General features: G+C 34.4%; 2 non-coding genes across 2 annotated transcripts; both read left to right on the top strand.

The window, feature by feature from the left end:
- Positions 1–7663: 7663 nt before the first annotated feature.
- Positions 7664–7781, top strand: LOC120068696. Its single transcript, XR_005479324.1, has one exon. It is a non-coding gene; the product is annotated as a U5 spliceosomal RNA (small nuclear RNA).
- Positions 7782–12721: 4940 nt separating this feature from the next.
- On the top strand, positions 12722–12841 carry LOC120068704. The gene has a single exon (XR_005479331.1). It is a non-coding gene; the product is annotated as a U5 spliceosomal RNA (small nuclear RNA).
- The last annotated feature ends 228 nt before the right edge of the window (positions 12842–13069 follow it).

Raw genomic sequence — 13069 nt, forward strand, 5'->3', positions numbered from 1 at the left:
AGAATAAAAGTTCTTCTCCTCCCTCTCTTCCTCTCCATCTCCCTTCCCTCTTCCAAAGATTCAAGCAAAGCCCACAACTCTGCTTGAATCCTTTGTCCCAAGAGAATACAAAGGGTTCTCAAGTGGCAGTGTCCTTTTTGGAGAAGGAGATTCGTTCGTGACTTTGTTCGAGGGAGATCTTGAAGAGTAGTCTTCAAAGGTAAGGGTTTCTGAAACCCTAAGTTTTCCTATAGTATTGCATGCTATAATTTATGTAAATGCATATCTTGTTCTTGTTTAACTGTAAAACTTATATTAAATGAAAAATGGATATTAGGACGATCTTGCTTCTGCTTACAGATCTCTCTTCAGATAGAGTTCCTTCAGAGCTCTCGGGTTGAAAAGAGCAGCCAACACTTAGGCAAATTTTAGAAAGCTAAGACAAGTGAGGAACGTGTGGGCGCTTGTGGGCTTAAGAACCTAAGGATGGAAAATTGACTAAGTGTAACTGGAGGTATGCGTCAAAGGCCTTTAAAGGTCAATGAAGACCTAGGATGGAGAGTATGCAGGCATTTGAGTTTGCCTAAGTGAACGCATGGTAGAAGAGAAGTGTTGAGGCGTGTTAAAGGTAAGGGACGCGTTTATGAGCAGTAGGCCTAAGCATGACTGTCTAAGGGTAAAACCAACATGTTATTGGGTTGTATGTTCTAAAACTCGCAGTTTGTAATATTAAGCATATGCTATTTGCAATAAAGATATTATTGACGTTTATTCAATAAAACTATTATTGAATATGTATATTGCACTTATAAAGACTAAATTCAATAAACTAAGATCCATGGCTATTACATGAGTATTTAGACTTTATGTGGAGACATAAAATGGATCAAGTTCGAGTAAATAGCCAAAACGATCTATAGTATACAAATAAAGTTGGGGGTTTTAATTCTGGTAACACTATCGGCTGCGGTCCACTTTGTATTTAATACAAACGATGTGAACCTGAATTATTCATGTGAAGACATGCGAGTGGAGGCGTCCTATAAAAAGAGTTTGTAAAAGACCAGGACCAAGAAATAAATCATTTTTACTTAATAACGTTGTTTACTGTTTAAGACTGACTAATTCAAATCGATGACCTAGATAACTCGACCTTAATCTGAGCTAACTATGAACTCCTGTTTATTCGAGATTATCCTTAGATTTGCATAGGTGAGGGTTGGCTCAACAGTGTCAGCTCAATAAGCCTCCTCTTCCAAGAGTAAGACTAGGTAGATAGCTGGGGACATAGGGTGCAAGACAGAATTCACTCCTACCCGATTTTAGGGATAGTAGAGAGGTTGTTCTCTTTTAGGGATAACAGAAATGCATGTCATCTTAGGTCTTTTATTTAGAATTATGAAGGTTGTTAAGCAGAATATGCAGCGATTATGTTAGGAATTCATGAGAAAATGAGTTTGCGACCATCAACATTAAGAATCTCGGCTAACCCACTATTATGCATTATTATGCGTTCAATTGTGTATCTTTATAGCTAACGCAGGAAACGGATGCATACACGGAAGCCGGACTATTGCAAAGACGACCACATGCAGAGAATTTCTCTATCACAAAGGCGAACGCATACGTTTAATGCATGGGTGTTGCGGTAATCAACCGCATGCGTCCATCGCATAGGAGTATCAAGCGATTGCGGTCATCATGTAGAAATTGCGGTAATCAAGCGAATGCGGCCATTGCAACATTGCAGCTACATAATGATGACCATAATAGTGGGATGAATGCAAGGTTGGTGGAATGGAAACATTAACGCATATCTCGAGAAAATCAAAAGATGATGTTGACATTTCACCTACTACGCCGTTAGCAGCAGAGATTCAGAAAAGGACCATCATGCCGCGAATGTCAGAACCAGAGTAGGTCCATTAATGTTGTTTGCGATCCAACTCTATAAATAAAAGCCGATGAGCAGAATTTCATTGAATCCAAGGTTTTTCGCCTGAGGCTCGCCTTAGGGCTAATCCTTGTGATCCAGACGAACGCGTGAGAGGAAAGCTTGAGAGTTCTTCATCTCCTTCATCCATTCCAAGTGACAACCGGAGCCTTCGTCGGAGTTAGAGCTCGAGAGAATCTACTCCATCGCCCATCCATGGCACCATCGGTAGCCTTGACACACATCTGCTGGAAGTAAGACATTGCTTCCAGCTGGCCCTTTCATTTTCTCTTCTTTTCTTATATTGTATTATATTACATTTTGGCTTAAGGGATTAATACATTTTGTGATCAATGCATTTCTATATTTCCTTTGATTCCATCTCCATCTTCCTTTATTTAGCATCCTTAACTTTTATCGCATCATTGAGTAAGATTGCTAGAGTATCGCATACTTAGTCATGTGGCATAGGAATATGAAATATGTAGTAAACTATTAGAAGGTGTGCGTTGCATGAGTGTTGTGAGAAAACCTTATTTGCTTAGTGTGAAGCTGTAGCAACGCCTGTCTATAGGCGGATGCAATGCTTGTCTATGAGTAAAATCAGTAGAAACTAACTGCCCCAGAGGGTAAGTGGATCGGGAGAGCTAGATTAAGATCGCATAGATTAAGCAATGTAAGTAAGTGTTCACTAGGAATAGGAATAATCTTACGTTAACCAGGCTTTTGCGGTTACCTTGTCTTATGCATGCGTCCAACACACCTTTAGAGCTACTCGGGAGAGAGTCTAAAGAAAGAACCTAAGACTTGAGAGCGCTAGGTTAGAATCGAGGATCGGGAGAGCTAGATTAAGATCGCATAGGCAAGAATGGAGACTTAGGATTAAGTTTCGTTTGCTATTATAAATCACGTGCATTTGCGGCGGGCGTGTATGGCATGATCGCATTAATTTGCGTTGGCTGGGGTTGCCCTTGCGGTCAAGTTTAGGGTTGTGATGAAGACATCCTCACATTTTATTTGTTTTTCCATGCATTTTACTACGCGTCAACAGTTGTCATGTCTCTACGTCTCATTCACATTCCCACTGCTTTGTCTGTTAGTTGGAGTAGGAGTAGTTTGTAGCTTAAAACCCCCATCATTCTTTTATTCAACCGCCGCAAACACATCACCGCATACATTTAGCTACAAGTCCCTGAGTTCGACCTTAGATCACCCGAGAAACTTGCGTTCACGTTATACTTGGCGTGAGGGCAAGAAAACTTGTGATAGGAACGCATGGTCATCGCATATAAGATTAACACATATTTTCATTCTAATGCATGACCACAGACGCATGAGTATGAACGCATACCTTAAGACATGCATCGCATATTGCGTCCACATGATATTAGCCATCAAGTTTTTGGTGGCAAATTTCATGTCACATCCTACCCTCTCATTGGCCAGAGAACTCGATTTGGTGATTGGATTACAAACCAATTGTTCATTAGAGGATCAATAGGACTTAAAGAGTATGATGTAATTTTCGGGGTAAAATAGCATTTGACCCAACTGTTATTACGAACAACTTGTGAAGGGTCAACTTACTGATTATGGTTATATCAAGTGGACAAAATATATCTACAGTGAGGGGAGTGCAACTGCTAGGCTTTAATGGAGTGACCGGTAGTTAATGAATGTTATTAATTCGGTTTAAAGAGTTTAGCCAATTAATCTTGTTATCGCTAGAGCCCATGATTTGTAGGTCCATTACTTCCCTCTATTAGCTCACAAACGGATTAAACCTTCGAATAGATTGATGAGTTAATTTGAAACGTTCAAATTTGAATTAAGAAAATAAGTAATTATATATGATATAATTATATGTTTAATTATTGAATTAAACGAAATAGGAGAATTAAACAAAATTTAAATTTGATTTAAATATTGATTACATGAATAGAGATTCATGTCCATGGAATTGGTGTTTAGTAATTTAATATTAGATATTAAATCAATTTAGTTAATTAAATAGTTTAATTAATTATTTATTTAGAATTAATTTTATTAAAATTAATTATTAGAATTATATTGTTAAAATTAATTTAAACATTTTTCGCAAAAAATTTGAAATTTGATTTCATATTAATTTATTGATGAAAAATTAATTAAAATTGAAATGGAATTTTTAAGAATTTATTTTAAATTAAATAAAAATTGAAAATATTGGAAATATGAGCTTTAGTGGGTTTTTCCCACTTTTAGCTTTCAAATTACTCACTATTCCACTAATTCAAACAAGGAGGTGTCGTCTTCAAATTAGGCAACGTGATTGCATGAAAAAATTGAACAAAACTAAGTGTTGTTGGCTGAGTAATGAGACATGCAAATAAATTTTTCTGGTTTTACTTTAAAGAAGGCTTCTTCAACTATTGAAGCTGAAAAACAGATCTTTTTCCTCCAAATTTCCCTCAAATTAGAACTCATCTTGATTCCCACAAATCAATCTAAGGTCCAAGAGAATAATAGAGATCAAGTGGTGGTCTATAAGGATTTACTGAGGAGATTTGAGCTAGATTTGCTGCATTAAAGAGTTCTACAAAGGTATGACAGAAACCATTTTTATTATTCTATGAGCATGTTGTCTTAATTACTAAAATTAATGAATTAGAGTGCTTAATGATCCGTATTTCTTCTGCTAATTGCATGCTATCTCCATCACATATGTGTTGAACGATGATGCGTGAGAAATGGGGATGCAACGTTAGCCGTGGTATGTGTTCGCCGAGGTAGAAGACTAGGAGGAATGTAAACTTAGGCGTTGGTAAGAGACTTAAGTCTTCAGCTTAAACATTTAATTAGTGAGCTAGGTGACATGCTAAGAGGCCTTAAAAATGAGTTAAGTATGCCAGTTGTCAATTTGAGGAGTTCCATGAGCATGCGACCATAGTATAAAAGGGAGTTTGAAGTTGAAGAGCTCAGTTTGGGTATTTTGAGCGTGCTAAGGGAGGAGAGTTACCACTGATTTGAAGCTTGAGCTATGAGGAAGCTAATTCAAGGATGTTGGAAAAAGATCTCCATCGAATTGAGCTGAAGGTTCAAGAATTTCAAGTGTTGAGAATCTAAGGTCACGCGGTCGAGTTGTACAAATTAGTGAATTCCAAGCTTGTGGGAAAAGAATCAAAAGCTAGAATTCTAAACTGGAATTCCTAAGCTCCTAGAACAATCCTCTCGATGTTCCAAAAAACGACTCCTCGAACAATCTTGAACACGAACGTTTCCTCGAACAATCTTGAACACGATCACGAGGGTAACCTTGTTATTCTCATAGATTCCAATAGAATGATAAGTGGAATCCAACTATTGGAAGAGGGTGAGGAGGAAAACTTTTTGGGAGAGTACAGGGGATTTCTTTTATGACTTAGACAAAAAATTGCACAATGAATGCTTGCAATTCTGTTGTGTTCTGTGCGTCCCCAAAAGGGTCATAAGAAAGATTTTATATAAAGAATGGTCACTTCTTTTTCTAGTATTTTACCATTTTTTTCTTGTGCACAATTAAAATAACATTTATTTAATTAATTAGCACAATTAATTAAATGACATTTATTTAATTAATTAGCACATTAATAATTAATTAACACATTAATTTAATAACTATTTACACAATAAATCCAATTTAACGTATATATATATTTAATTATCATAAACATCATATATATATGTGAAATACCTCTCTATTAATATTCTTTGTGAATTTAATTCACTTGAATTATTTATTTAAATCTTATTCAAATGTTTCTTTCCAATTTAATTTGAATTATAGATCATATCCATAATCAATTACATATTAATCACATTAATATACGATTTACTCAAATTGATTTGAAGAATTCAAATCATTCCTCTTTAATACCGTTTAGTGAGCTAACAAGGAGACCTTGTGGAGATAAAAAAAAACTCTAACGATATGAGATTAATTGGCTAAACTCATTAACCAAGTTAATCAAATATTCGTTAACTGTGGGTACACTCCACTAGAGACCGACAGCTGCACTCTTCTCACTACATATATATTTCTATGTCAACGGATATAGACCAATTACAACAAGTTAGTCATTCACGAGTGTTCTTAACTCCAACTGGATTAAATTACCGTTTTACCTTTGGGTTACTTCTAACTCCTTAAGTACCAGTGCTCCTCTAATAAACAACCTATTTATGGTCCAACTAATAAACAAAAATCCCTCTCGAGCCAATGAGAGGGTAGGGTCCTTTGTTCAAGTCCTAGAGACATCACTTAAGGGAACATTCATCTAATTACCCTAAAGATGAGAATGAGTGAATTTCGTCTTGTATTATTAAGTTCCCAGCTTCCCACTAGATCTTGTCCTCAAAATGGTAGGCATATTGAGTCGGCGAACTGACCACCCTCACCCATACAAATCAAAAGACAATCCCTCGTGAACAAGAGTTCATAATATACTCAGGATTAAGACTAAGTTGCCTAAGTCACCCTATTGAAATAGGAACCTAACTAGTTAACCTCTAGTGGTTACTATTTCGCCATCCGGTCATATGCAAACTCATTGCATGGGATACCCTCACTTGCATATCACCTACATGAATGCGTTGGATCATTGTGTTTGTATCAAATACAAAGTGGATCGTATCCATAGTGTCACCAGGATAAGGTACCCAGCGTTATCCCTATACTGTAGACCTTTTAACCGGTATCTTAAACATTGGTCCTTAAATGTCTTCACATATAATTTAAGACTCATTAGGCAACCTTGGATGTGAGTTTATTGGATTTTAAGGTTATTAAGACAAAATAGAAAATAATACAATAACATTTATTGAATTAATTTTCAACATGTGTCACGTCACTTTCTCGATAATAATCTCAAGCTTCATTCTCATTAGTTTTTGCTTTGGCCTTGTTGTCAGCTGTATAAAACACGCGAAGAAAAGTATTTCCCTTGCCCAACTTTGAATCCCCTAAAAAGAACATAATTTCAAATCATGGGATTATGGGCTTGTGAATGAAAATTTCACATGCATAACTTATTTATCATCTTACAGAATTTTGGTTCTTCTTCCCCTTCCCTCTTTAGATGGATTGTTCATCTTGTGTAAATCTGATTTTCGGTAGTAGATGTTTATGATATCGGTGCTGTCTCTTATACACATCTAGATGTGTATAAGAGACAGGTAGAGAGGATGATGAATGAGAATCAGAGAGATGGTTGGTGGAGAAAGAGTTGCTCTTTCTAATTCGAAATTTTGCAATTGCTAGATAAACAAGTAGACCGCATAATCAATTCGATAATTGGATATGCTTATTTTAGTATATATGTTAACACATAAAAGTTCTCCTACTTAACAAACTTAAAAAAGATAAGAAGTAATTTAAAAATGAACTAAACAAAATGAAATCACGAGATTTCAAAAATTTGGAAGAACTAAAAAGAAAAAAAAAAGTTTATGTGTCTTGAAGATAAATGGGAAAATAAAACTAATTCATTAACATAAAGTAATTAGCTGTATCAAAAAAAATATACATGATATTTTTAGCTATCTATTCCAATTTTCCTTAAAATTGTAGGAAATAGTATAAAAGGGGAAAGTGGAATTCTGTTTTGGGCCATCAAAGTGGTTGGCCCGTTAACAGTAGTAAGCCAAGTAGTTCCCACATCGGCAAAGTTGTAAAAATGGGACACGCGTTGGACGGTATAAAATGCCGTTGCAGTGGAATTGTCGAAATCACGGAGCCGGGCGGTGAACACAGAGCGAACTATTCTTTCGCCTTTTACTAAAGAATACCGTGTGTTCGTCGCATACACCGGCATACGCCTATTTTTGGAGGATTTTCTCTTCGTAGAGAAATTCCTACAGCCATAGTTCAAGCTTTTGTACTTCAATCTTTAATTCTACGTTGATAATTTGACTTTCTGGCAAAAGTGCCTACACAGATGACATATTTTCTACATTTATCTCAAATATTTATCAAATTTGATTTTATCTTTACTAATAAAAAAATATTAACTATGTTTATATAGGTCTATTGAAGTTGATTTATATACTCTGCAATATATGTTCCACTAGACTGATGACGTATTTATTTTCTCGATATATTCGTGTATCAACCTAATCGTTAACGTATTTGTTTTCTCAATATTAACTTCATTTTTCTTTGTTATTTGAAATTCTCCTATCAATTTTAAGGGGATTCATAGATGAAGTCTATTATTGAGAAACCAAATGAGAATGTTGGAGATCTCAACATGCAATTTTGATTTAAAGAGCATACTTTAAGAGATGGAAAGGGAAAATATAGTTCTACCTTAATCTTCTCAAAGTGGCCTATGTCCTCTTAGAAAAGAAAAGAAAAGAAAAAAAACTAAAGAAGATTAATACTGAAAGCATGGATCTTAAAGAGTTCATGGGACACCAAGAGAAAATTGATAAGTATGAGAAAGATGAGTACAAATGTTGGTATTGCCTTTTAAAATTTTTTATTGATCATTTTATGATTATTATGATATACATTCACATTTGTCAAGAAAATATGGAAAGCTTTGCAAAGCAAATATGATACTGAAGAAACAAGCGCAAAAAAAAAAAAAAAAAATGTAGCAAGTTGCTTCTTTCTCTTTCAAATGGTAGATGGAAAGTTTATAGTAGAGCATGTAGAAGAGTTTCAGATGATAGTGGCTGAAGAAGAATTAGAAGGGATTAAGATCAGAGACAATTTTATTGTTGCCGACATAATTGATAAGCTTCCACCATCATGGAGATAATTTTAAAAACTATGCATCATAAGCAAAAGAAAATCTCTCTAAAAGTATTAGTTACTCACATTTGCTGGAATGAGGTTGGTGGAACACTAGTTTGCTGGAATGGGGTTGGTGGAAGACAATTATAGGGTCGGAGTTGGTACAGATGAGTTCGTACGATGTTAAGTTAATAAGAGAAAAATTTGAGAACAACTCAAGACAGACATAAAAGTTATGCAGACAAACGAATAACAAACCTAGATATGAGGAACACATGTTAAGTTAATCATGTCAAGTCCCCCTAATCATGTTTTTAATTCTTGTAAGTATGTTGCTATAATGTTAGAAATAGTTGAAATAGTATGGAAGATTTAATGAGTATGTGTGTAGGTAGAAATGAGGAAAAATCATTCAAGTGTTGAAGGGAGTGCTCTTGGATAGTAAATGGCAGCCAATACTTAGAAAAAAAAATTGGAAAAGCTAAGGCAAATGGAGGTATGCATGAATTCAAGTTAAAGGGAGGTAGAAATTTTTCTAAGTGTTAGTAGTTGTGCTCTCGGGTGAGATAAGAGAACTAACACTTCGATGAGAATAACAAACCTAGATATGAGGAACACATGATCTTCTATAGGCTTAAGTGTCTAAAGGAGGAAATTGGAAAAGTCTAATAGGAGGTATGTGTCAACGGCAATTTGGAGGCTAATAAAGGCCTAAGATAGAGGGTATATAGGCAGCTAAATCTGCCTAGGTAAATGCATGGTAGGCTCGGAGTGATGATTAAGAATAATTAGTAGGCTTGGTTTGAGGCAAGGACTAAGAGGTCACAAGGTGTGCGATGGCTGGAGGCCTTAAAGGACTAAGCGTGTGGCTACCAAAGGGCTATGCAATGACAAAGAGTGTTGAGGTGTATTAGAGGTTAAGAAAGGTGTTGATGAGCGGCAAGCCTAAGCACGAGCATCTAAGACAAGCCAATGTATGTTTTCGCTAACGATGCGATGAACAAGGGTGTGCGACGTGAGCTGAGATATGCGTTGGACGAGGAAGAAGACTAGCTTGGATGCCAACTTGGGCGTTGGTGGAAGGCTTAAGCATTCAGCTTAATCACTTAGTTAGTGGACTTAGTGGCGTGATTAGAGGTCATAAGTAAGTGTTTAATGCGCCAAATATCATCTTAAGGAAGCTATCTAATCATGCAACCTTGTTATAAAAGGAAGTTTGAATTGTGGAGCAGTTTGGGCAATTCACTCGTGCTAAAGAAGAGGGAATTGCTACCAACTTGAAGCTTGAATAGGAAGAAGGTAATCCAGGGCTGTAGGAAGAAAATTATGATGGAATTGAGCTGAAAGTTGAAAATTTGTCTCAAGTGTTCGAGATTGTTAGGCTACTCAGACAAGTTGTAATGATTGATAAATTTCTAGCTCGTGGAGAGGAATTAGAGGCTGGAATATTAAGGTAAGCTAGCTAAGATGTCTGAGAATAAGTTCTTAGAAGGAAGTTTCATGAGATAAAGTATGGAATTTGAGTTATTCAAGTTGGAATTTAAATCTGGAATTCTTTGTTGGATGAACAAGCAGGCAGCTGCCATCCATGCATAAGCAAGCTGCTGACTGACCTAGCTGTAAATATGAACAACCTGTGAAGGATCGACTTACTGATCATGGTTAAATCAAGTGGATAGAAATATATCTACAGTGAGGAGAGTGCAACTATCGAGCTATAATGGTATGTCTCGGTAGTTAACGAATATTGATTAACTCGGATTAAAGATTTTAACCGATTAATCTCAAATCGTTGGAGCTCACTATTTGTAGGTCTATAAGATCCCTCTATTAGCTCGTAAAAGATTAAACCTTGGATTAAAATTTTAGGGTTTGGATTTGAAATGTTCAAATTCAATTTTAGGGTTTGAATAATTATATTCGATATAATTAACGTTTAAATTTATTAAAATTAAACGTATTTGGAGTGTCCAATATATTTAAATATTGATTACATGAATAGGATTCATGTTTGTTTAATTAATTGTTTATATGAATAGGTGTTTTATTAATTTAATATTATATATTAAATTATTATTAATTATTTATTTATTTAAAATCAAATCAAATTTCATTTCTTAAATTGAATTTTAAATTATGTCTAATCTAATTATAAATTAAATATAATTGAAAAGTTGAAATTGAATTTTGGATAGTTAGTGGAACTATCCCATTTTTGAACTTCTTAATTCATTTCTCTCTAAATCAACACCGAGACCAGTTCTATAATGCATTTTGAAGTACTAAAATATTGAATTACTTAGTGCTTGCATGAGTAATCTAAATAAATACTTGAATTATCAACATTTGGAGCAATGTAATTTGAATTTTCGAGAAAGAAAATTTAGCTCAAAATTTTCTCTCAAACCCTCCCCAATACACTCTAAATTCCTTTATAATTCAGAGTTTCACCACTCAATTTCAAGGTTGAGAATATCAGAGAAGATTCTTTTGGTGGTCTACTGAAGATTTGAAGGTGAAATTCATAGAGATTTACAAGGAACAAGAGGATTTCTACAAAGGTTGTAAATTCTAAAACCCTTTTATTTGTAACTTGTGTTTTAGCATGTTTGTAACTCAAATTAAATGCAATTAGGGTACTTAATAATTCTGTTAACTTCATAGCTTCATTTTTATGCATATTTACTTTATCAGGGGTTTCCCTAAGATAAAACTAGAAAACCTTTAAGAATTTAAATGTTTAACATAAAAAGTTTTATAATTTCAAATACTAAGACTCTTTTCAAACATGAAAATATGAAAACATGCACAGAAGTTTTTATCTGATCCCAATTGCATGATTATAGATTATTCTTGTCATTCGTCGGTCTGTCTTTGCCCTTACCTAAAAAACATATCAGAGGAAAGGTTGAGTATATAATATTCAGTAAGTTACCCACTATTGGGCCCACTAGGTGAACTTGTTAGTCTTCTTATCCAGTCACAAGAGTTCATAATATAACGTAGGCATAAACATAAGTATAGACTGCATTCCATAGCCCGATAGGAAAGCTAACAATCATCATCTAATCTAGCATGCATCATTCAACCAATAAGCCACATTCCATAAATCCTAATCATATTATCATAGTTATCAATCCAACATGAAAAATGCAAACATAAGATCTCGTGTCATGTCCATAACAACATAGCTCATAGATTACCAGAACGCCCACACAATCCTTACATCATTGAAGCATAACAAATTATTTTATAACTGGTGGAGAGTTAAATATATATTAAAGTGTTAAAATTTTTATCTACGATTTATGCATGCTTGTAGTAACGTCTTGTTAGTAAATGTTGAAAAGTCAGGTCGTTACAATCACAAATGTAAAATAATAAAAAAGTCATCACTCTACAAAGGGAGAACTATGTACGTCAAGAGACCATGAAAAGTGCATTTGAAGTGATATCAAGTTGCAAATTAGAAATCTTGATAATGTAAACCGTATTATACATTTCATAGGTTATAAGCCAAATTATGGCGTTGATAAGTGATTTTTTTTAATCAAAACTAGTAAATCATATAAATGAACATTATCTACTAATTAACATGAAAGAATTTAGGCCAATTTTATTTCAAGGAAACATAATTCATTAGTGCCAATCTGAAAAGTGGGTACCATTTGATTATGTTTGTTATTGTTGATCTATGTTTCGTATCATAATGAAATGTGGGCTCACTAAATTGATTATAACCAAACAATAATTTATATGATGATGGTTTAGGCCAACAAGACTATGTTAACTCACAAAGGTCATTTTTTTTTATAATTATATACAAATTTTTAAATGATAATTAGCTTGATAATTACATAATGAATTTCAATTTTAGAGTGGTGTGATGCAGACACTAACTTCATTCTATTTCCCACACCGGTTAAGTTTGAGAAATATACACCAATTGTTATATATGAAAATGAATTCTGTAGCATATATTAATATATTAATATATTAACATTGGAGTTGAGCATTCAGCGCAAGGCAAACTATTTCATATATTAATATTGAAGTTGGGCATTCAGCGCAAGGCAAACTATTCTTTCGCCTTTTACTAAAGAATACCGTGTGCTATGTCGACCATTTCTTCTACTTAATACAACTATTTCTTTGACAAATATAATTTTCGATGACAATTTTTCATGCGTGGGCAGACGAAAATATATTTGTGGGAGAAATTTATGTGGTTCCATATGCGAGTTTTAATTTTTGCCTATACAACTTGCATGGACATATAATTTTAGTATCTATCGACAAAAAGTGTATGTGGACATAATCCTTTTAAATCCCAAATTTTATTTTTTCTCCACAATTTCTTAAAAACCTACCCCACTTTCATTTTCCCCACACTTTTTATC

This window comes from Benincasa hispida, chromosome 12, assembly GCF_009727055.1.
Source record: "Benincasa hispida cultivar B227 chromosome 12, ASM972705v1, whole genome shotgun sequence".
NCBI lineage: Eukaryota > Viridiplantae > Streptophyta > Magnoliopsida > Cucurbitales > Cucurbitaceae > Benincasa > Benincasa hispida.